Source organism: Suricata suricatta, chromosome 12 (genome assembly GCF_006229205.1).
Source record: "Suricata suricatta isolate VVHF042 chromosome 12, meerkat_22Aug2017_6uvM2_HiC, whole genome shotgun sequence".
Taxonomy (NCBI): domain Eukaryota; kingdom Metazoa; phylum Chordata; class Mammalia; order Carnivora; family Herpestidae; genus Suricata; species Suricata suricatta.
In genome coordinates this window covers 86,273,605-86,296,867 of record NC_043711.1, presented here as the reverse complement: position 1 = coordinate 86,296,867, position 23,263 = coordinate 86,273,605, and the positions used below count along the sequence as shown (strand labels likewise).

Genomic DNA, 23,263 nt, shown 5'->3' with positions numbered 1-23,263 from the left:
ATCTCGCGGTTCATGGGTTTGAGCCCCGCATCAGGCTGTGTGCTGACAGCTCAGAGCCTGGAGCCTGCTTCGGTTTCTGTGTCTGCCTCTCTCTCTGCCCCTCCCCTGCTCCTGCTCTGTCTCTCTCTGTCTCAAAAATAGATAAACATTAAAAAAATAAAATAAGCTTAAGCAAAACCCATGACCTTCTAAAGCCACACAGCTGCCATTTATTGAATGCTTCACATCAAACACTGTCCTAGAAACCCCATGCGGTGGGTGTGACCATCGTCACCCCTTTGTAAATGAGGAAACTGAGGCACAGGGGAGGTAAGTCACTGGCCTGGGGCCAATGAATAGTGAGGGACATGAATAGGTCTGCATTGCAGAGCCTGTGCTCCGACCACTACATTTCCCCGCCCCCCCCCCCAAAAGCCCACGTCACTGCTCTGGGCCTCAGCCTTTCTTAGCTGTGAGAGGGATAGTCCAGCTGTAAATGAAGGATAAAATAATTACATCAAAGGACTTCCTTGAATATTTGCAGAGATAATGCTTGTAAAGAATGCAGGACATCCTCAACACACGGTGGTCAGTATTATGGAAGACTAATACCAACAACACTCCTGTCCTCCGGCTGCTGGGAAAGGACCACTGCTGAGCAGGGGCCCTGAGAAGGCTGTGCCTGCCACCAGGAGTCATAGGAGGGCAGGGCAAGGAGCCAGGAAGCTCATGGTTTTAATAAACTCACCTCTGTGTCCCCGCCCCTTCCCCAGCTCCCTGGAGCTCATCTTCTGCTGAGCAGGCCAGGGTCCCCCTGGGCAGGGGGAGTCTGTTTGCGCCCCATTTCCATTACACACTCGGCTGAACAGAGGGGGAGGGGAGCCAGCGGCCGCCAGGCAGTAATTAATTGCCTATTTGGCTGCCTGCTGTCTCCTGGATGGGGGGTGCAGGATGGCTCTGGCTGGGCGGCGGGATGCTGGCAGTGTCCCTGCTCATCCTCCCCACACCGTCCCCTCTGAATCCAGGCCCAGCCCTTTGGGGAGGGATCATGACAGAGTCAGGGTCCCTTCTGTCCACTTCGATAAAAAGACCTTGTGGTCCTGGCCAGCGGGACCAGAGATGGCCTCAGAGTGCTCTGTGTGGGGAATTTATTGAAGGTGGTAAGGGTCACTTCATTTTAGCCTCTGAGGGGCAGCAGTAATGAAGGGACAAGCATCCTGGACTCCGAGATTTAGGACCCTGGCTTTTCATACCTGCTGGCTGTGTGACTTTGGGTAAGACATCTGCCATCTCTGAGTGCCCATTTCCTCTTCTGGAAAACAGAATAGGCATAGGCAATCACGCTCCTGTGGTCTTGTGCTTTCGTACCTCCAGAATCCATGCTCTCGAAGAATCACCTGCTCCCCGTCCATCTCATAATCATCCTTCTGAGGACCCCAGGGACAGAGATGCAACCCCGGCCTAGACATCAGCACTTTCCATGGGGCTTTAGTCAAGCATGTTGCGGGGGGAGGATTATTAGTTACAATCCAAAGAGGCCTAACTAAAGCAATGCCCTATCTTTGAAGGTTGAAGGGGTAAAGCTATGGAAATAAGGTTGCTGATAGCACTTTGCAAGCCTCAAACCACAATGGATGTCTGTGAATAAGATCATCATCACCACCTTCATCGCCAGCACTATAGCCAGCATCATCATTATCATCATCATTATCCCTGGTGTGGCCTGGGCCCAAAGACCTTTGCTCAAATGCAGATGGGTTTCCCAATCGTTTGGCCGTGGCTTGCAGGAGCCCTGGATTCTGAGGCTAGGTGTATCCTCAGTGGGAAGGGTTATCTGATTAGTTAGTTACATCTGCCCTGCGGGTAGAAGAGGACAGTGTATGTACTGGTCATGCTTTATTTACCACTCCTGGCTTAGAGGTGGAGGCTCACGGTTAAGTGACACCTCTGATACTATAAGCAAGCACAGGACCTTGTGAGAAGCGGGGTGATCCGTTTTCAGAAATACCAAATAAAAGCTGGGCTGTCTCGTTAACAACAGGATTACAACCTATTGGAAATATATACGACCCCCCCCCCCCAACAATGGAATTCCAAACCCTTAGACACTTCACTTCCTGGTTCTTCCATTCTCTGTTTCGTGGGGTTATTTTCACGGGCTTTGCAATGACCAAGCATCATCGAATAAAGGGAGGAGGGGCTGAAAGTCTCTGTATCCCCTCAGGGGATGTACATTTGCTCCAATCAGAATACTTTTTGCCTTACGTGGGCATAGACAGGGAAAAGCTGCAACCTCTGTAGTCCTCGGCCAATGAGGGACCAGGGGAGGGACTTGCACGCTAGGAGATAAATTGTCTGCTGTGACCGCCCCGGTGCTCCTGTCCCTCAGACACCTGCTATTGCAAGAATGTTGTTTAAAGCCTCGCTTTACTGTGCTCTGAGTCTCCATGTCCTTGATCAGGACAGTGGGCTATTTCTCACAGACTTCAAATTAGAAACCAGAGATGGGCCCTGAGGATACAGAGGTGAGTTTATCCAGTCAAAGTCAGAGCTACGGGAGCCCTTCCTGCACCAATGATTGAGAGCTTGGCTTGGACATGAGAGGAGAATTAAAGAGCCCCCCAAAGCTGCTATGTTCTCAAGACCTGGAATGTTCCTGGGCAGAAGAATTGGTAGGTGGCTCAAAGCAGATGAGCAGAGTCATGTAGTGTGGGAGCCTGTGGTTGAGGCCCCCTCTGGCCTGGCTGGTAGCCCACCTGCTGCTGCTTGACCGATATCTCATCCTTCATTCTCAGCTTGGAGTTTGCATTTTGGTCAAGACCCATGGCCAAAAAATTCTGCCAGTCAGGACAGATCTGATGAAGATGCCCAAGAGAAGGTGCGGCTGGGTACCTGTCCAGAACCCGCAGCCAGGGTGCCCACGGTGGTACCTTGGGCCACAGAGGAAATCAGTCTCCTCGTTCGCAGAGTTCCCGGACACAGCTCCTCAGTGTGGACTCCCAAACTGCATCTGGCTTGTCCCAACCCCCCCTCTCCGCTCTCCCAGAGCTGGATCCTGGGGAGGATCCCGAATCTTCACCACCCAGGCACTGTCAGGTGTGAGCCAAAATTTCACTTCCAGTCACGGCTGTGGCTGGAAAAGTGGCAGATGTTTTCTAATTGACTGGTCCCACGACCATTATTCTTACAATTTGGTGCTGCTCTGACTATTTACCAGGCGAGGGCTAAGGATTCTATGGTCATTATTTCACTGGATGCTCACAGCAAGCCTGCAAAGCAGGTTTTAATGTTTCCACCTGCAGAGAGGAAGCCAAGCCTCAGAGAGTTGAGGTGGCTTGTCCAAAGAGACACAGCTAGGATGTGACAAGTTCCAGCCTGTCTGATCCCACACTCCTAGGAACACAGGGGCAGCGCCGGCCTCCCCTTGCTCCCCTGGGCAGGCCTCTCTTCCCATACCCCAGCTCCAAATGTCTAGGCAGAATACAGCATATCCATTGAGGTGGTCCTAGGGGGCATGCTGGACCACTTCCTGCTGCTGACCTGAAAAATCTCAGGGCAACGTCCAGGAATGGGAATGTCAGGTGTGGGGGGAGCTGGGAACAGAGAAAGCAAGCCCAGAATACAGAGCTGTAAGGACGGATGAGGTCACAGGGTATTTTAAACATCAGGCATCAGGGAGCCATTGACTGTTCTGCAGCAAGGCTATAGAACTGGGCTATAGAAGCTCACCTGAGGGAGCTTAGATTTAGAGTACTGTGGGGGACAGGTTGTCCCCCAAGGAAAGAGTGTGTGACCAGAAGAATGGGAGGAAGGTGTATCTTAGCTTGAAGGCCCTCAGAAGGGTTCCTGGAAGAGGTGACACCTGAGTTGAGCCCTGAGGGAAGAGGGCAGGGGAAGCGCTTTCTAATAGATCCCGGGATGGAAAAGGCCTGGTGCATTCGGGAACGTGCAAGCATTTCCATGGTTGCAGCAGGGGACGGACCTGGGGAAGGAAGCAGAGACTTTGGTACGTAAGGGAGGGTTAACCCACGTGGGCTGCTGAAGAGGAGGAAGGTTGAGATTGGAGAGCTGGTCTGGGGCAGAGGCAGACATCCCCTTTGGAGGGCCTGATGAACCAGGGCTCAGGACCTAAGGAGCCCACCCCAGGGTGGGGGACAGCCAGAGTCTGTGAGGAGTAACAGCACCGTGATCCCAGCATACGGGATGGGCCAGGGCTGGGGGGCAAAGAAAGCAGTCCCCAGGAAAAGAGGGAGCCTGGAGACGGCTGGGCTTGTGGGAGGGATCCAGACCCAGTAAGGGTCCTGGAAGGCAAATCTGGGAAGCCAGCTTTTCCCACTCCAGAGGCTGATCACCGCATGCACCGCAGCCCAGTCCAAACCACCAGCATCCCTCTGCCGGGTTATTGCAGACATCTCCTGTCTGGGCTGCCTGCTTCTGTCTTTGTCCCTCCAGAAGCCTCCACTCAATGTGGGAACCTGGATGAGGCTGTCACAACTGAGGTCCAATCCTGTCCTCTCTGCTCAAAGCCCAGCAGCTCCCAGCACACTTGGAGGACTGGCCAGGCTCTCTGCTGCCCCAGGAGCTTGCCCCGGCTGTCCCTTCTGCCCAAAACCCTCTCCTTCAGTATCCACATGGCCTCCTCCTCCTCCTCCTCCAGTCTTTCCTCAAGGCCACCATCTTGAGGCAGCCCTCCCTGTCCCCGTGCTTTTAAAATTGCTGCAGGTACATACTTCCTATCCCTTGGCTTGTATCTCTTTTTCTCCACACCACTTCCCATCACCTGATCTATTGCATATTTGTTTATCTTCTTTAGTATCAGTCTTCCTGCAAGAATGAAGCACCATGAGGCAGGGATTTTTTTCCTATGTTGTCCACTGGCGTATCCCAGCTTTTAGAACAGAGCCTCTCACGTCATATGGGCTCAATAAATATTTGTTGAATGAATGAATGAATGAATGAATGAATGAATGAATGAATGAAAGAAATACGCTGTGCAGTGGGACCCATGCTAGAGGGAAGCATGGGGATTAAGGGTATAACAAGGAGGCACCCGACTTGGCTCAAGGGAGCAGGCCAGGGTAGACTTCCTGGAGGAGGAGGAAACCAGGAGTTCTGAGATTAAAAGGGTGATCTGCCTCAGTTTATCATCTTGTACACTCTTGGGGTAAGGCTTGGCTCAGTGGGTAGGTAGCCAGGACTTATTTGGGGCCTGTGAATGATTCAAGTGGTAGAATAATCCCAGCCCCTTCATTCTAGTGCTGCTGGGGAGGGGGGAGGGGCAAGGCCTGCCAACCCTCTCCTTCTAGGTCTGAATTGACCCCTTGCCTGGGGGTGGGGGACTGACTGTAGCCCCCCCCCCCCCCCGACCGGGGCGGGGGCTGGGCAAGCAGGTGCTGACAGCGGTGGTTGTGCAGAGAAGAAAGACCAGTGAGGATGCAGGTTCCTCATGCGGGAGGCGATGGAATCAGACCAAAAGTGACAGCAGAGGGGAGGGGCAGGAGGTGTCCTCCATGCTGGGGACTGACAAGTCACCAAAACCAGGCCTAGTCCCTGCCCTCCTGAAGCTTCTAATCTAGTGGAGTCAGAGGTCTGGCAAAATAATCCCACAAACAGCCCTGTGCCATGGAGGGCTCTGCAGGAGAGGCTGGGGCCAGGGGGATGTGACCCAGTCGGAAGGAGGAGACAGCAGGAAAGCTCTCTAGAAGAGTGGACACAATATTGTGAACACAAAGTACAGGGAATAATGCTCGTACTAAAGGCTCAGCTCACATGTTAGCTCCTCCAAAGAAAAGCCTTCGCTGGCCTCTTTGTGCGGAAGCAAAAGCCTCCTTTTCTGTGCTCCTCCTGTTTTGTGTTACTTAGGACATCGCTTGTGTTATTTATGTAGGTGTCCACCAGCCCCACCACACTGGGCCCTTCCAAGGCTCTGGCTCTTGCCCATTTTTTGCCTTTGCCCCCTCCCCCAACCCCAGCTCCTGGGGCTAGTAAGTTGATAACACCAAGTGTTGTCACAGCCACATTACAGAGTGAGGGTGGACACATTTGCTGTCATGCTTGTCTTAGTTGGGGATCCTCCCCAAAACAAGAACCTGGTAGAAAGTAGAGTATTTGGGAGTGGTCCCCAGAAGCAGGGGAGGGAGAAAGCCAGTGGAGGAAGGGCGCAGTAATGAGTGGGTGCCATGGAGGCAATTAGGGCTCAATCTGTTGGAGACTTTCTGAGGAATCACGCAGAAGGTACCTCAGAATTGTCCCTCCATCGGATGAGAAGCCTGGAGCTTGGGTCCACTGACTCCCAGCCTCGCAGGCTGAGGTTTGCCCACCCTCCGGATCCCCCGTGGCCATTGCCCCCCAACACTTCCAGGTGCACTTAGAGTGGGTTGCACTGACTCTCATGGCCCCAGAGAAAGCTGAGAGGAGTATGGAATCAGGCACCTGACAGGGGAAGCTGCCAGCAGACCCACACTCTGTCCACCCAAGCTGGAGATGAGTGTGGAGGTGGCCGAGGGGATGTGGAGGGGGGCACAGCAGCCTGCTACCACTCCCCACTCCAGGCCACCAACCAGCCACTCCACAACCCTCTTCTGGGCCCAGACACAGCTTCAGAATCATCTCACCATGGTACCCTGGGCAGCCAGACACTCACCAGGTGACATTCACCATGAAACATACTTGTTTTTCTAGTGAAGACCCACGGACCCATGGATTGCACCCAGAGGCCCCACTTTGCAGCACTGGAGGGAAAGGCTGGGACAGTACTGTGTATACTAAGAGGTTCTGGGCATTGCAATGACCCCAGAACAAAGCCCAGAGGCTCTACTCAGTGGGGCTGACCTTTGGGCAGCTGGGTCTCATCAGAGAGGGGTCTTTTTTCCGGTAGTACATTCTTGCAGGAAATTACCAAAGCAGATGGTGGAGCTGCCCGCGGGAGCCAGGCTGGGCTTACCGAAGAGCAGCAGCATCTGACAGCCCAGATACCCCTTCTAAGCAGCCTGACCGGAGGAATTCCATCCAGATGGGGCTGGAAAGAAGCTTCCAGAACTGGAGCTGCTGGAGGTTTCAGCAGCTCCTGCCAGGCCCACAGCTGCCTCCCCCACCCCACCCCAGGCTAAGGGTTAGGAGGGTGGCCCTGGAAGGCGCCCTTGGGTGGAACGCTGGGAGGCCACAGGCTGTGGCCTCAAGAATAATGTTCTGGAAGTGGCGACTTCCAAGGATCCCTCACACTGATCCAGCACATCAAAGACTAGAGAGGAAGCAGTACATGGAGAGAACCTTCGCTCCTTCTTCAGGGGCCGTGAGCAGGCAGCTCTAGCCCTCTCTAAACATAGGGGAAAAACGCCAACAGCCAGTGGAAGAGAAAGCTGGGACCCCCCCCTCCCCCAGTCATTCTTCCACCTGAGCAGCTCCATCCAGCACTACTTGATTTTTACCCCTCCCCCCACCCTGTCTTAGGTTGAAATCCCCAAAAAGCCAACCCTGAGACATGGATGCAGGTGCTAGTAGTTTAGATGGCAAGGGATTCTAGGAAGCATCAGCTGGAAAGCAAGAGGGAGCAGGAAGGGGGGAAAGCCCCAAATAAATGGAGGGGTAGTTACTGAGCAGGTTTTGCTGTGGACAAGTGGGGTTCGATCCCACTGGGGACCTCTGGGAGACAGAGCAGAACTCACCTCCAATGTGTTACTGATGTGCCACCTGAAGAACGAGAGAGCCAGGTCTTTATTCCCAAGTCCTCTGCATCCGGGGCCGAAGGCTGCCCAGCACAGAGGCTGGGGGGCTGGGGAGAGATTAAGTCCCAGGCACTCAGGCTGCCCCATGCACAGGTGAGGAGCCCAGAGGACCGGGCACAGTCAGGAACAGGGCGTGTGTGGGAGATACAGGGCAGGATGTAGGACACCAGCCACGCCCCGGTCTCTAGCTCCACTCCCCCTCCTTTCCTCATCTTGCTTTCCTCCTCTTCCCTTATAGATTCTTACTGTACCTCATGGTTCTCACCATCTTGTCCTAGGGTTCCTGGAATCCAGGCTTTCTTAAACTGTGGTCCCGAGTACCCAGGATTCTTGGGTACCAGGGCCCTGCCCGGCCCTACTAAATCAGAACCTTTGCTTGTGGGTCTAAAAATCTGCATTGAAACAAATATCCCAAGTGGTTCTGATGCGTGTGGAAGCTGCTAGTCTAACCCGACTATGCTGTGGTGGGAACAGGGATTCACTGGCCACTTATGGAATCTTTAGCTCCTGACCTTCCCCCGCACCTGGCCATGGATTCCTCAGGCTTGTCTGACTGCCTCACTTCTCTCCAGATGCCTCCCCTCATCCGAATACTGGCCTGGTTGCCTCTTGCAAGATCCCTTTGCTCTTGTCTGATGTGTCCTAGGATTCAGGGCTTGGACTTACGTGCAACAGTGGAGGAGGAGGGGGGCCCCACCCCATCTACCATCCATCCACATTTGCCATGTCTTGCCAGATGCTCCCCAGGGTGGCCCTGGTCTGCTGGAAAGGCAAAGTCAGGGATTCAGGTCCTTCCTAAATCATCATAAAGCATCCTACTAAAACACAGTATCTAACGGTGACAACATGACCTCACTGGACGGAGCCCAACACCCACTTCAAACAGCTACACACAGTCACAACGTTGTGCAAGCACCCTTGTGTATGACCAGGTGGCATAATATAGCTACGTACAGGCTCAGGGACGGCTTTACAGTGCGTGTGCGCACCAACACACACTTACAGAGGAGATGTCTCACACGTCCACCACCAACTCATACAGAGGAACATACCATCTCAACAGGCAGCACACAAACTGTCACTGCATGTACAAAAAAAAATAACAATATGGTTGCACAGCAAAGAGTGTTGCAAACACACACACACACACACACACACACACACACACACACACTAACTCAGTTCATAGCAGCTAGCACACATAGACTCACCAATAATGGCATCAAGAAACCCATGCAGGGCACAGCCCCAGAGAAGCTCATGGTCAGGGTCATAACATAACAACACACTCTGTTAAAATAACGCGCCATGTTACAGCCAGGGAGACAGACAGGCACTACCACAGCCAACCCGCCCGATTCAGCCACAGGCATCCAGAGCAGAGCAGGCACAGTGTGTGGTGGAGACTGGCCGGGAGGGGAAAGGTTGGCTTTGTTTGAACAGATGTCTCATAAAGGAGCAGGGGTGTTATTTAGCTGCTTTGATGAGCTAATGGATTCCAGTAGCTCCAGAGCCTGGGGGATTCATTAGTGGCCCCAGAGCACTCGCAGCTCCTTCACACTCCTCCACCCTCACGGATTTCTCACTTCCTTGCTACGGCAGCCAGCCTCCAGCCTCCACCCCCAAAGCAATGCCCTATTTGAACAAGAAGGGCAGAAGCCGAGCAAATATTTATGTCTTCAGGCCTCACTTGGCACTCCCTGGGATGGGGGTTTCCTTCTGGGACCAGGAACAAGCCTTTGCAGGCAGATTCTGTGCTGCTTGGCCAGGGGAGTAGGCGGGGCTCAGGCTGGGGTCTGTCCTGAACCCCTCATGTCGCCCTGGGATGGCCCTGCACCCTCTCTCCCCACACTCCATAGGCTGCCTCCCCTTCAAACACAGCCAGCCTCTCCTAAGACTGGTCTACACCTGCTGCCTCACACTCACATGCCCCCGACCCACTGTAATCGGGCTGCCACTCTCCACCCTCCTGAACTGCTTCCTCCAAGGGCCCCAAAGTCATCCTCATTCTCCTCAACCACTTGGTGGCCTGTGGAACTTTTGGCCAAATTCTCTCCTGCCTTGCCTGGTCTCCCCCACCCTACGCCCACCCCACCCCATAGCTCTGGCTTCTTTTCCTGCCTCTTAGCTCACCCGCCCCAAGTGCTTCCTTTGCCCTTACATGCCTGCGCCCCCCAGCTCCCAGTCACTGATCCTCTCTAAATACTCCCACAGAACTCGGGAACTCCCACACCCCAGGCCACTTACACCCCCTTCTGCTGGTGGTCAAGTTTGGCGGTTAAGAGCACCTGCTCCATAGAATGCCTTAGTTCAAACCCTTGCTTTGACACTTGCCAGCTGTGTTGCCTTGGGGAAATTACTTTGCTTTTTGTGCCTCAGTTTCCTCATTTGTAAACTGGGGGGCAATGATGACTTCTGCCTTGTCGATCTCTTTAATGGTTAAATGAGTCCATATACGTAAGGTGCTTAGGACAGTGTGTGGCATGTAGCGACTGCTGCATAAGGGGGTGGCTGTTATTGCTGCATAAGGGGGTGGCTGTTATCGTTAGATCCAACATGGTGGTAACTTACATGCTTCATTTGTAACAAAAGAAAAATGTGCTTTGCTAGCTAGCCTCATGGAGCTGGAACCCAAAGGGAAATGAACAAAGACCAATGGATATCCCCCGAAGTACAGGAAGATATGCCTGAGAAACTCAACTTCTGAGCAAGTGCGGTGGCTTCCCCAGTGGGAAGTGGGAACATCTCCCACCACGGTAACCAGCCCCCAGGAGAGTCTCCCGTGATGATCGCCTCCCAGAATTCATGCCCCGGCAAAGGTCTCTTTCACAATGAATTGCACTGACCTGCGTGACCAGTGGGGTGTTGTGGAAAAGGTGACACGTGACTAAGTCAGAAAAGACATCACAATGCCATCTTGCTTTCTCTTGGATCACCCACTCTGGAGCAGCCAGTCACTGTGTTGTGAGGAAACTTGGGCAGCCCTAAGGGGAGGCCCACGTGGGGAGGGATCAGGGCCTCTCATGAACAGTCAGGACTGATCTGTTGTCCAAGTGAGTAAATCCCATTGGAAGTGGATCTTCAGGCCCATTCAAGTCCTTGGACAACAGCTGATTCTTGACTGCAATTTCTTGAGAGACTCAAACCAAAACCATTTGGATAAGTTAATCGTGAATTCTTAACTCACAGAAACTATGAGAGGTAATGAATATTTACTGTTGTTTTAAACTGCTAAGTTGGGGTAATAAATTTTTACCCAGCAATAGGTAATACACTCACATTTCCTAATTTCGCATTCTTGGGAACTGAGAAAGGAAGAGAGACTCCTTTATACTATTATGCTCATTGGAGAGGATGAACGATCCCTGCTCCATCTCCATTCATATCTCTGTTCTCCAGTTAGGTTCCTGAACTCACCCCTTACCCTCTGCACCCTGACGTGTATGGGGCGAAGGCAACATAAGATCACCAATTCTTAGGCCAGAAAGTTGAAAAGGTTCATGGAGCGCATCTAATCCACAAGCTCTTATTTTAAATTTTGTTATGTTTTTATTTATTCTTGAGACAGAAAGAAACAGAGCATGAGTGGAGGAAGGGCAGAAAGAGGGGGAGACACAGAATCTGAAGCTGTCAGCCCAGACCCCAATGCAGGGCTTGAACCCATGAACCGTGAGATCATGACCCAAGCCAAAGTCAGATGCTTAACCAACTGAGCCACCCAGATGCCCCTAATCCACAAGCTCTTAACTGGGCTTCAGAGTCTGCGAACTTTCTGAAATTGTTGGTGGAATGTATTTGCAAGGGTACTCCTCCGGGGAGAGAGTCCATAGCTTCAATATAATCTCCGAAGGTGTCAGGACTGTAAGATATATAGAACCACTGATCCAATGTAGCAGCATCTGAGATTGCCCAGCAAGACTGTATCAGAGGCAGGATTATAATACACACATTGTTGGGGATGGTCTCTTCTGTTCTTATACCACACACAGTGTAATCTCATTGTTCAGATTTTTTTTTAATTTTTCTAAATGTTTTTAAAATTTTTTTTAATTTTTGAGACAGAGAGAGACAGTGTGAGGAGGGAAGGGTCAGAGAGAGAGGGAGACACAGAATCCGAAGACAGGCTTCAGGCTCTGAGCTAGCTGCCTGACGTGGGGCTCGAACCCATGAACCATGAGATCATGACCTGAGCTGAAGTCAGACGCTCAACCGCCTGAGCCACCCAGGTGCCCCCTCATCGTTCAGAATTAATAGGCCTAATGGCCTCTGGTTTTTGCAGAGATTCAGAAAACAAAGTCATCAGACCAAAGGGATTCAGGAAATTTTTCATATGGAAGCTTAAGAATGAGTTCATGTTTGAGACAGTCCTGGGGAATGGGAGAAGGCACATAAGAAGCATATAGAAGGACCTCTGGCAACAATGAGAGTCCAGAGAATGCTGGAAACCAGAAATGTTTAGGACATTCAGCATCACAAACAGAAGATCTAAGAGTGAATTGGATTGGATTAAATTCTGGGGCTCCAGAGGAAAATTAATGTCTACTTCATGGATTATAGTCTCTCTTGAACCTAGCACTGTGCCAGAGCATAGTAGATGTTCAATAGCACAAGAGTGCTATTGACAGAACAATGTTTCATATGATGAATCAAGGGGTGTGACCAGGTAGAAAGGCTATAGTGCAAGCAGGGGGCATTCATTTGGTGAAAAATGGAAGTAGTAAGAACCTGGAAGTCTTAGTAATATCAGAGAGAAGACAGAGTGGAATTACAGAACCAAGAATATGGGAGACTGTCATCAGAAAGTTTAATATTTCAAAGGTGGGAAGGTCAAGGGTGATGACAAAGTCTAGAATGTGTCTGTGGGTACAAGCAGAAAGGGTAAAGGGATGGAAGTAACTGGAGTTGAGAGGTCAACCCCAACTGGACCATCCATAACAACATCAAAGGCATCCACAATAGTATTAAAATATGGGCTAGATAAATAATCCTTTGTCTAGGGCAGTGAGTGAAAAAGCAGTGTGAGGTTTAGAGATATACATGAACCATCAGCAAGGGGGCAGGAGGGAGAATCAACTGGGTGACAGAAATGGGGGGAAGGAAAACAGAAGCTGCACCGATGAGAAGTTGCAGCACAGGCAGCACAGGAAGAAGAGGAGCAGAAAGAATATAAAGGGGAGGGTGAGCGCACCTGCGGGGAGTCAGGCAGAATGACACCCAGGCTGAGACCCAGCCCTGCTCACTGGGTCAGTTTGGTGGAGGGCACATCTCAGACCTCCCTCCTCCCCTGGAACTTCTTACTACCTGGCAGATCTGAGAGTCACACAGTAGCAACCCAATTTACAGATGAAGAAACTACACTGGACAGTGAAGTGACTCACCTATGATCCTTAAGATCACTCATCAAAGTTGGGCCAGAGAAGGGACCAGAACCCAGGCATCCTAACTCTCCACTTCATGGCTATTGTGACCTGGAGGGAAAGGGGTGTGCAGGAATGGGGGATGGGTAAGAGAGGAACTGGGGAGCAGAATGCATTCCAAAACTAGGACCTGGGTGTAAAGTCAGCAGCTTTGCTCCACAGGAGGTGGGAATGGGAAGACACCCAAAAACACTGCTTGCAGCCCCCCCCCATGCCCACCCTCCTTTTTCCTTAAGAGTCCTAAGTTGGCCTCAGGTTGGCCTCTGAGGCCGACTTAGGGGTCTGATCACGGAGAGGGCTGTTAATGTGGAGTCTGTGGCCTGGATAAACTATCGGGAAGAAGATCAATTTTCCAGCAACATACCCCCATCCCCACCCCTGACAATGGCCTGCTCTCTGTGGCAGGAGGTAGGAAAAAAACTTCTTGTCAGTTACCCGTTAATGCCTGCACTCTAGAGATAACATGATTAACTCCAGAGAACAGGGGTCGCAAGGGTGGGTGCATAATAGGGCCTGGGGTTCCCTAGTGACAGGAGGGAGCTCCAGAGCTCCGGGGGCCTGCTGGGAAGAGGGAGCCCAGGCAAGCTTTGGTTCCGCTGCTTTGCCCTGTAGGCCCTATGCTGGCCCCTCCCTAGGTGGAAGGGTTGCTCATTGTTCCCTTATCTCTGGGAGCCTGTGACAGCCTGTCCTCCAAGGCTGCTGATCACATGACATTGTTATCACCCTGTGCCTGTCATCAGCCAGGGCTGTGGGGCTGTTGATTTCTGATGAACAGCACCTGAGCGCCAAAGGGAATCTGTTGTCGGCCTTATCTCCGGCCTGTGTATCCTGCTTGGGCTCCGCGTTCATGGTCCCAGTGGAGCCATCACTGAGCCAAGGCAGTCTCTAGGGTACCCAGATAAGGCATTTGCTGTCTGTGCCCAGAGCTCTGAAGTCAATGGCTGTGGGAAGGGCAACACCCAGGCTGGCATCTCCAGTCCAGGTCAGACAGCATCTCTGGGCATCTTTCTGAAGGTACTGTGGCAGCCCTAGCCACATGAAAAAATACAGAACTTAGCTTGGGAAATGTCCCAGCTTCAATCTGCACTAGCTGTGTGGCATTACATATATTTTCATTCATATACACAGTTTTCTTCCCTGGCTAAACAAGGGAGAAAAAATGAGTCAGGACCAAGGACAGCATGTTGTGAGGCTTTCCACTAAGAAGGGAGGGGAGGGGAGGGGAGGGAAGGGAAGGGAAGAGGGAGAAAGGAAGGAAGGAAGGGAGAGAGGGAGGGAAGGTGGAAGGGAGGAGGGAGAAAGGAAAAGAAGGAGAAGGAAGGGAGGGAAAGGGGAGAGAACATGGTGAAGGAAGAAGAAGGAGAATTCTTTTTCAGGGCAAATAATGGTGCATTATTTCTGGGTCTGTACTTTTCAACTTGCCCCGTGGTTGAAGAAAAGATGAAGGAAAGGTGAATGAGAATAAAAATTCTCTGACCATGGAAAAGAAGGACGTGGGGTGACTAGATATTCCACATCAACAGTGGCCAGAGTAGGAGCTTTAAGGAAGGGATGACAATGATGTTAGTTTCTGTGCCTTGTTCTGTGCTAAATTCTTTATATGCTACAACTCACATAACCCACCCAGCTATCACAGCCCTAATACTATGAATGAGGGAACAGAATATGATGGAGTTTTCTTCATTTAATTTTCTTTGCAAAGTCCAGAACGGCTTCTCTGCGTTGTATCTCCCATCTGAGTGCCTGAGCCTGAGTTCTACACAGAGGATGGAACTAAAGGTGGAGATAACATAGCATCTGTGAGAAGGACCTTGACTTGCCATTTGTATGGCAAATGGGAGAAGGTTTGGGTAGCCTAGATAAGTGAGAGTTGTCACATACTCTGAGTCTTTGGGGGAAGCTCAGAGATCCTCCCTAATACTTCATGCACATTGAAATCCTCAAGAACAAAATTCCTGGTGATCTGGTCAGTCTGACTTAGCTCAGATAAGATATACAGTCTTAACTAAGATCTGGTTTAATAGGCCAGAAAAGTAGAGGGATATTTTGAAGAGAAAAATCAATTCATAGGTAGTGTGTGCCCAAGAATGCAAGCTTTGCAGACAAAGACCCAGGTTCAGGTTCTGGCTTAATGATTCCCTAGCTTTTTGACCTTGGACATGTTGATTCAATGTCTTCCATCTAGGGACAGTTGAGTTTGAGAGATCTGTTTAGCCCCCAAGTTGGCAAGTTAGTATGCCTTTGGATGTACAAGGATGGACCTAAGAAATAGGAATGGGACTAGAAAAATAAACATAGAAGCCATGGGAATGAATGGAATCCATGGGGGAGGTTGAGAGAGACAGTTGTATTACTTTGGATAAGCTGTTTAATTTCTGTGTCTCAGTTTCTTCATCTTCAAAATAGAGATGTTAACAGTACCTACTTCATTGGATTATTTGGAGGGTTGGACTAAAATAACACTTATTCTAGCACTTAATATCTGGTAAACGCTCAATATGGAGAACAATGCTATTAATCCCACTCAGTACTTCAAGGTAGGTGTAATCATTCCCATTTTACAGACAGGGAGACTGGTCTCAGAGAGTCTAAGGTTTTATGGCTAATAAGCAGCACATCAATCTACATGCAAAGCCCATACCATGCTGCTTCTACCCTTGTGGAGTAATACCATAGGTACACATTTTTTTAATGCAGGGAGTGAGGTGTATGAGTCTGCCACAAAGGACATGACTGACCCTCCAAATGGTGGTGGTAGGAGACTCTAGGCTCAAAAGAAGGCATGGCTGGGTAAACTACCACAATCTTTTAAGGATATGCTCTCAGGAAAACCCCAAGTTATGTGCACACCAGGCCCCCCATCTCACATGTTTGAATGCCTCCTAGGAAGCCAATGTTTTCAGTGATTCCAGCTCCTCCCAGTTCGAGAAGCCAATGAAGCAATGTCCATGCAAGGAGTGACTTAAAGCCAGTCCAATTTGCCTTCTCAGATGAGCCAGTGAGGCAGAAAATGTAGACAATAAAGAGAGTTAATGACAGACCTCCCCAGCTGGTCGACTTGGCCCTTGGGGAGAAGGAGTCAATGAGCTCTGGCTACTGCTATGCTGGCTTCTCGATTTCTTCATCTTCTCGCTCCAGCAGAGCCCCCTCCCTACCTTGCTCACTGCCTTGGACATTGATCGCAGCAGCTCATGCAGTGAAAAGAGACCATGCGTGCTCTGGGGTATCTCTAGGTCAGTGGCAAGAGCTGGAACAGGGGAGGCAACTAGGTTGTTTTGGCAAATGATTGTGCAACTTTCCTAACTCCTCAAAAAAAGAAAAATTTTCAGGAATACTGTGGAGATGACATACAAGGAGCGTCCCTGGAACTCGTGGTTAACAATACCACTAACATCAACTAACTGGTGTTATTCTGTCAGGCAGTACACCAAGTATATCATATTATAAGTATAAGTATATTATAGACAGTACCTCCTTTAGTCTTTGCAACAGCCTTCCAATGCTTCTAGTAGTATTCCCATTTTATAGGTGAGGAAACTAAGCTCAGAGAAGTGATGCTATCTCCCTAAGGTCATACATGTATTTGGTACATTTGGGATTCAAACTCAAGCCAGTATTACTCCAAAGTCCGGGCTGGATTTCCTTCCTCCTTACAGTTGGCCATGTAAGACAATGGCCACATTTCACTAATTTATTCAAACATTGGCTAGCCAGGTGGGGTAATGGTCACCAAGCTAGGTGTCTATTATTTCCCTTGTTGGCACTATGTTTTTACAAGTAAATACTTGGGTTGTGCCTTCTTTTGGTACTAGCTGAATCATATCACATGACTGACATTCTTGAATTTGTAGTCAACTAGAAACTTCAAATATTTTATTTTTGTTTTTTTTTTTTTGAGAGAGGGAGCGAGAGAGAAAGGGAGAGAGGGAGAGAGAGAGAATGAGCTCAAGAAGGGGCAAAGAGAGAGAGATAGAGAATCTCAAGCAGTCTCCATGATAGCACAGAGCCCAACAAGGGGCTTGGTCTCATGACCTGACCCAAAATCAAGTAAGATGCTTAACTGACTGAACCACCCAGGTGCCCTGAAACTTCAAATATTTTTTGTATGAACTGGGATTCAATCAGTACTGTCTGGTCTGAATTCATACAAAGTACATTTGTCTCAAGGGATTTTGCCACCATAGGAACTTGGCATCTCCCCCCGTAAGTAGTCTAAAACAGTTATTACATTTGGTTGGGTTTCACTTTCTTTCTGCTTTTTTAAATGTTTTTTATTTATGAGAGAGTGAGAGAAAGGGAGACGCAGAATCTGAAGCAGGGTCCAGCTCTGAGCTGTCACCACAAAGCCCGACATGGGCTTGAAGTCTGGAACAGCGAGATCATGACCTGAACTGAAGTCAGACACTTAACTGAGTCATCCAGGCACCCTGCTTTTTTTTTTTAAATCAAGGTATAACTAACACATAATAAATAAAATGCATTAATCTCAATTATATATCCAGCTCAATTAATTTCCAGCCTCAATAAAATAGATAATGTTTCTCCTGTAAGATTCCCTGTCAAGTCCTCTACCCCAAAAGTGATCTCTATGCATTTAACTTTTTAACTTTAAATATCCACTACAACAAATTATCAACTTTTGCAAATCCATCCATCAAGTCCTGAGATTTGATAACTTTTCAATTTCATGTTTTCTGTTTTAAAAAACTTTATATGTTTATATCATTTATATCTAAGTTTTTGATTCATTTGGAACTTATTTGATTACTGCTCTGATAATAAAAGTCAAAATAGATTTTTTCTAGATAATTGTCTTTATACTATTTATTAACTAACTGCTCCCCTCTAAACTGATCTTTGAGAGTTCTTGAAATTTTTTGATTAACTGATTTTTTTAACTGACTTTATTTTTTTACATTTCTCCTTTAATTTGGGGCAGGGGGAAGCAGAGAGAAAAGGAGAGACTCCCACGCAGGTTTGACACTCAGTACAGAGCCTGACATGGGACTTGATCCCACAACCATGAGATCATGACCTGAGTTGAAATCAAGAGTCAGTTGCCCAACGGACTGAGCCACTCAGGTGCCCTGAGAGTTTTTTTAATTATTATTATAAACTAAACTCTCATATGTAACACATTTCTCATACTCAAATCTGGATGTGAATGGTGCCCACATCACAAAATGAGAATGAACATTAGATTAAGAGGGAGAAAGTAAGTATAGCATCACAGACACTGTTTTGGCACAAGTGCTAATTCCAACTTTTTCCACCCACTCCCATAGATATCCACTTCACCCATAATTACACTTTGGAAAGAGGACAAACTTTCTAATAAGACTATCCAACAGGCTGACCCCGGAGGTCAGATGTGAAGTCATCTGTTACATTAGATGACTTTTGATTAGGATGTTTTTTGAGATTCCATTTATTTCCTGAGGGCCTACATGATGGATCAATTACTCCCAAATGCCAGTTTTGAAACTGATGCCAGTGTATGGTGAAATTTTCTATGGCTCTTGGTTAAATGAGAAGAACAAGGACAATGAATTGAGTTTTTATAGAGCCACTTTAAACAGTTGTTTTTCATTCTGATTATGGCTTTCCTGCTTTTTCAGTTTTAAAACCTCCTGTTTTCCATCAGAAGATGGAAAGAGTGAGTGATAGTTGATGTCCTTAAATGTCTTCACTTTGACTTGCTCGTAATTGTTTTAAATTTTTACTGGCTCACACAATCTTTACATCTTGGAATAATATCAGCTTGGAGGTCCACTGCAACATTTGCAGAATAGAATCAACTCAATGATTCTGGCTTGACATTTTTTCCCATTCTTCAAAGCACTACCCAGTATGGATAGTAAGTAATCAGTAACTTTTGTGGATTGAATGAGTGAATGGTATTGTAGCATAACATCTGGTAATGCATTTGTCATAGGTTGGAAAGAAACTGATGAAAAAGGCCAAACCTGATGGACTGAGAACTACAGGCCAGGCACTCACCTCTGGCAAGCTTTCCTCTCAGTCAACCGTCAGCACCTCGGACAGCTCAGCTACAATGCCTTGGGTCTCTGAGGAAACCTATCTAAACACAAAGGCATTTTTACATTATCTTTTCTCCACTTCATTATTTAAACAAGTGCTTCTTGTTCATATACAAGCCTGCTCTTTGCTCATTTAAACCCTCCCCTCAGATTGTTTGCTTCACAATCTGCAATTCCCCAGTAAAACGGCCAGCTCCAGCCAAGCTTCAGAAATGCCAATTTTAATTAAAAGTGCAATTTTCAAATCCACCTAAAGCTCAGATAGGATATGGCACACTTGCCACCCTGTGATCTTTCTAGACGCTTTGTTGATTAAAATGGGTGCTGCTTTAAGTGCTTTGTCAAATCTTCACAAAAACGAGAAGAAATTGACATTTACACCTTTATACTAGCAAGAAAGTGATATATTAGATTCACCTCTATTTCCACAAAAGCTTGCTTTTGGCTTAAGGGCAGCATAAAGCCAACAGGTCCCCTGTGATAGCTCTGTTTCAAGGCTTCAGCCTTAAGGGCTCTCTCCCCAGCTGGTGGTGATGGGGGAAGGGAGAGATATTATTCCATTTTCCCACCGACTTCTCCACCCCAGGCAGTGCCCTTTGTGCCTAGGCAAGGACTTTGAGCTTTTAGGGTAATGGTTCTCTAATCTTGGTGACTACAACACAAACATAAAAATCTCTTCTAGAAGATTCCTTGGCTCCACTTCCAGAGACTCTGATTCAGGTTTTGGGTATAGCCCCAGAATCTGAATTTTAATAAAGTATAACATAATTCTGATGAAGGAAGATCATACTCTGAGAAAATTTGTTCTAGCAAGTCCCAGAAAATTTACCACAAGGGTCTAGGCTATGGAATGGGCCAGGGAAGAAATCCTGTGCAGGGAATCTAGAAGTGTGACCTTGTCCAGCTCTGATACTTGCATTCTGGTGTCCTCAGACAACTCACTTCCCCCCTGTGTTACAACTTCTCTATATTTACAAATGAAGGATCATGCAGTAGACAACAGATTAATACTCTTAATATGCAAAGATCTACTGAAAACCCATAATGAAAAGAGTGACGACCTGACACAAAGATGGATAAGTGATGCGAACAAGGATTTCTTGGAGAAGAAAATACAAATGATGAACAAACATTTGAGAAGATAATCAACCTCAGTAATGCCCAGGTAAGTACATATCTAAATAACAATAAGGGGTGGGGTTTTGAGTGGCCTTTTTTTTTTGTACTGTTTCTTTGTTCTGATTTTTTTTTCTTTTCTCATTTATTCATCATATTGGGGGAAGAAAACCCTATGAATTGATAAGAGCCACTGTTAGAAAGGGAGTGGAGAAATGAAAGTTTCTCTATATCATTAATAAAAGGGTGAATCACTACAATATTTAGAGAAAAATAATCTGTCAGGATTTATTAAAAGATTAAAAAGCACATTTTTTCATCCAGCCATTTTTCTCTGATAACTTATCTTACAGAAAAAAATGTATCAGGACCTATGGATATAATGGATATTTATTGAATATTATTGTTAGTGGCCAAAATAGGAAATTACTTAAAGGTCTATCAACAAGGAACTTTGAGTAAATTATGCTATATCCAAACTGGGGAATATTCCACAATTATTGAAAAAGTCTACTAAATCTGCAAGGGCTGATTTTAAATGATGTCCATGATATATTAAGTTGTGGAATGTCAAGCTACAGAGGAATGGTATATGATCCTATTTTTTGAAAAAGAAGAAACTGTATTTATGTGTATGAGTTTGGCATGACATGTAGAACAAAATATACCAGGCTATTAATATTGATTTCTTCATGGAATGAGATTGTAAGGGGATTTGGGGAAGCTGTAATGCTTCTTTTTTCACTTTCATATTATTCAACTTTTTCCAAAAGAATGAATTAATCTTATAAGTGAATAACTATAAAGTGGATTTTAGACTTAATCAAGAACCAAAAAATATCAAGGGATGTACTCAAGGGACCACTTAGATCCCTGCCAGCTCTGGTCACCTTGGGACACCCATTTCCTCCCCTTACCCTGCATCAAGGTCTCTTGTGCTCATGGAGCTTACTTTCTAGCACATATTAGTGTCTCACGTTAGGCTCTGAGAAGTCTAGCAATAAAGAGATATGATAACATTTGTTTAATCCAACATTTTTCATATTTATATTAATTATGGAACTCCCCCATTATTTTATGAAATGCAAATTTAATCATGCCTCATTTCTCATTAACTGTCCTACTCCCAGCTTAACCCCTGACCAAAGGGCTATGGAATATAGTAACTAAAATAACCAGTTCTAAAGCCAGACTCCTTGGCACATGCTACCTATGTAATGCAACTCTGGGTATGCCTCGGTTTCTTCATGTGTAAACTGGTGGCAATAGCAAGGATTAAATGAAATAATGCTGTATCTCCAATGCTCAGCAACATGCCTGGTATGTAATTATTCTTTTAAATATTATTTATCACTTTAGCTCTCCTCAAAATATACAGAATAATGGTCAAGTCCCCTACATAGTACCTAATGCTCTATTCACCTCCCCAGAGCTATCTGAAATCATTCTTCCTCCTATGATCTGGGCCTTCAGGACCACTTACCAATCTCCATGGCTCCCAAACACCTCCCAGTCAGTTCATATGTTTGTTCACACATTGGTTCTTCTTCCTAAAATGTTCTTCTCAGTGATGCCCACCTGGAAGACACATATTCCAGATTCATCCTGGCATCATCACCTCCTTAAATTCATTTCTCACTGCTTCACCCTCCAGCCCCTACAGATCCACTGTAGCTGGTTGCAGATGCATGAGTTGCCCAGGCAAGGCCAGTAGATAGGCCGAATCACCCCATCAGCAGAATCACAGCAAATAATTGTTGCTTTATGCCTCTAAGTTTTGCAGGTGGCTACTTATGCAGTAATAGACAACTAATAAAAGCTCCTTGATGTTAACTGGCTTCAATTCTTCATCCTTTTTTTAAATTTTAATGTTTTTTATTTATTTTTGAGAGACAGAGAGAGACAGCGTGATCAGGGGAGGGGCAGAGAGAGAGGGAGACACAGAATCAGAAGCAGGCTCCAGGCTCGGAGCTAGCTGTCAGCACAGAGCCTGACGCAGGGCTTGAACCCACAAACGGTGAGATCATGACCTGAGCCGAAGCCGGAAGCCAGACGCTAAACTGACTGAGCCACCCAGGTGCCCCTTCAATTCTTCATCTTGACCATCGCCATGCAAATGAGTACATAGGGATCCCTAGAACCACTGATGAAGCCAGGAGACAAAGAATACCCTGGATTACTCACACTCCAGGTATAGCTACAATAAATGAGGGACATTCCCTAGATCATCCATGGAACGACCCTAGTAAGAATGAGAACTGTTTGACGGAGTACTTACCAACACATCAATGGCAGACACCATGAGCTGTCCAGGGTGCTGACTCTTATTCTACAGGGACCTAGTACCATTTTCTGTACTTGGCCCCTTCTGCCTCCTGGTCACCTACTAAACCCCTACCCTAGGTTTGACAACATCAGTTGAAATCAACTTTAAGTAGAACGTTTGCCTCTTCACCTTCCCTTCTACCTCCCACCCTCCCTCTCGGGAACCATCCGACCATTATAATAAAAATCCAGCTTTATGTAAATACCCTATCCTCCAAGTAATAAATGCCATTAGCTGAGCCTGTTTGAGCAACCGCAGGCTTTTAAACATTCATTTGAAGATCTTTGAAAGCTCTCTCGGGGCTCTCGCTCATAATTCACTAAGTGGGACTTAGTAATAACTGTGTTAAATGGCCAGGCCGTGCAACTTGCAGGAGGTGTGTCTGTTTGTGTGTTGGTGGTGGTGGCAGGGGGTGTGCTGGGAAGAGGATGCCCTTCCTTCCATGCTGATCAGTTACTTATTTTTAAGAGTCCCCCTGGGGGCTCACAGTCCTTTGATGAGCCATTAATGAAAGAGCCAGATCTGACAATTAATTTCCCCAGAGTTATTATTTGTTGTTTTGGCAACAATTCTCTGAAAAGCCTTAATACTCACCTGGCTTCCCAATGGTTGAAGGGAACTATGAGTTGAGGGAAGAAATGGATTCTACTTGTTTGTTCA

The 23,263-nt window shown here is 47.5% G+C and overlaps 2 long non-coding RNA genes across 4 annotated transcripts; one reads left to right on the top strand and one right to left on the bottom strand.

Moving 5' to 3' along the window:
- Positions 1-413: 413 nt before the first annotated feature.
- On the bottom strand, positions 414-8,458 carry LOC115275366. 3 transcript variants are annotated; one of them, XR_003901511.1, is made up of 4 exons: positions 8,370-8,458; positions 7,644-7,750; positions 1,233-1,291; positions 414-469 (listed from the first exon to the last, which is right to left on the bottom strand). It is a non-coding gene; the product is annotated as an uncharacterized LOC115275366 (long non-coding RNA). The 3 variants fall into 3 exon arrangements; XR_003901512.1 differs by lacking the exons at positions 414-469; positions 1,233-1,291 and adding an exon at positions 3,782-3,961 and having other exon boundaries at positions 8,228-8,458; XR_003901510.1 differs by lacking the exons at positions 414-469; positions 1,233-1,291 and adding an exon at positions 3,782-3,961.
- Positions 8,459-10,676: 2,218 nt separating this feature from the next.
- On the top strand, positions 10,677-19,228 carry LOC115275492. The gene is made up of 2 exons (XR_003901586.1): positions 10,677-10,904; positions 19,056-19,228. It is a non-coding gene; the product is annotated as an uncharacterized LOC115275492 (long non-coding RNA).
- Positions 19,229-23,263: the final 4,035 nt, after the last annotated feature.